Below are 1,910 nucleotides of genomic sequence, written 5' to 3'. Positions count from 1 at the left end.
AATGCAGTTTTTTTGTGTTTGGAGGTTTTTGAGGTGACCAGAAACAAAAACCGAGATTACGAACTCCATGGTGCTGGATATGAATAGCGAATGAATAATAATGATCTGTACCCAAACGGATGTATGCTACATGTTTTTTTAATCTGATGTATGTGTTATTAGTACTGATAAAGAGGCTAGCAGTGGGACCGTTTTTCAGGAGCTAGTGTTTTGTAATAGCCTTTTTACTTGCTGCCAGCAGGATCTTTAGGAGACAGATATTATCTTAACTTAGTCCATCAGGGATGTGTCCAAGAATAAAAAAGGATGTGAATGTTGCACTAATAATGAAATTATTCTCTTGGCATTCAACTTGCTTTTCTATTTTTCTATGTTCTATCTATCTGCTTTTCTCCCCGGTGTGGGATCAATAAAGTTTCTCTTATCTTATCTGATCTTGTGTTTTTTTCATATACAATCTTGTCTTATTTTATCCAATATTATCATGTCTTATCTTATTCTTTTCTTATCTCATCTTATCTTGTCTTATCTAACTTATCTTAATCAATTTTATCTTAGCTTGGCTTATTTCTTATCTTAGCTTATCTCTTACCTTAAAACCCAAAGTTTTTGAAATGATTGTTGCTAATTCCTTTCAGAGAGTCTGAACAGAAGGACAAGACCAGAAATTATGGACATGGTCAACCATGATTTCTCCACATTCCTTCCAGCAGCATAGCTGGGTGCTAGTTTGTTGAGACACTCCTTTACTACTTCATGTATTCATGTACTTTGGGTTTTAAGATAAGAGATAAGCTAAGATAAGATGAGACAAGAAAGGACAAGAGATAAGCTAAGTTAAACTGAGGTAAGATTAGAAAAGATACACTGAACAAAAATATAAACGCAACACTTTTGTTTTTGCTCCCATTTTTCATGAGCTGAATTCAAAGTTTTTTCTACATACACAAAAGACCATTTCCCTCAAATATTGTTCACAAATCTGTCTAAATCTGTGTTAGTGAGCTCTTCTCCTTTGCCGAGATAATCCATCCCAGCTCACAGGTGTGGCATATCAAGATGCTGATTAGACAGTATGATTATTGCACAGGTGTGCCTTAGGCTGGCCACAATAAAAGGCCACTCTAAAATGTTCAGTTTTATCACACAGCACAATGCCACAGATGTCGCAAAGTTTTGAGGGAGCGTGCAATTGGCACGCTGACTGCAGGAATGTCCACCAGAGCTGTTGCCCATGAATTGAATGTTCATTTCTCTACCATAAGCCGTCTCCAAAGGCGTTTCAGACAATTTGGCAGTACATCCAACCGGCCTCACAACCGCAGACCACGTCTAACCACACCAGCCCAGGACCTCCACATCCAGCATGTTCACCTCCAAGATCGTCTGAGACCAGCCACCTGGACAGCTGCAGCAACAATTGGTTTGCATAACCAAAGAATTTCTGCACAAACTGTCAGAAACCATCTCAGGGAAGCTCATCTGCATGCTCGTCGTCCTCATCAGGGTCTCAACCTGACTGCAGTTCGTCGTTGTAACCGACTTGAGTGGGCAAATGCTCACATGGCGTCTGGCACGTTGGAGAGGTGTTCTCTTCACGGATGAATCCCGGTTTTTGGTGTCGTGTTTGCTGATGTCAACGTTGTGGATCGAGTGGCCCATGGTGGCGGTGGGGTTATGGTATGGGCAGGCGTATGTTATGGACAACGAACACAAGTGCATTTTATTGATGGCATTTTGAATGCACAGAGATACCGTGACGAGATCCTGAGGCCCATTGTTGTGCCATTCATCCACGACCATCACCTCATGTTGCAACATGATAATGCACGGCCCCATGTTGCAAGGATCTGCATACAATTCCTGGAAGCTGAAAACATCCCAGTTCTTGCATGGCCAGCGTACTCACC

This window comes from Epinephelus moara, chromosome 9 (genome assembly GCF_006386435.1).
Source record: "Epinephelus moara isolate mb chromosome 9, YSFRI_EMoa_1.0, whole genome shotgun sequence".
Classification (NCBI taxonomy): domain Eukaryota; kingdom Metazoa; phylum Chordata; class Actinopteri; order Perciformes; family Serranidae; genus Epinephelus; species Epinephelus moara.
This window is presented reverse-complemented; position numbering follows the sequence as displayed.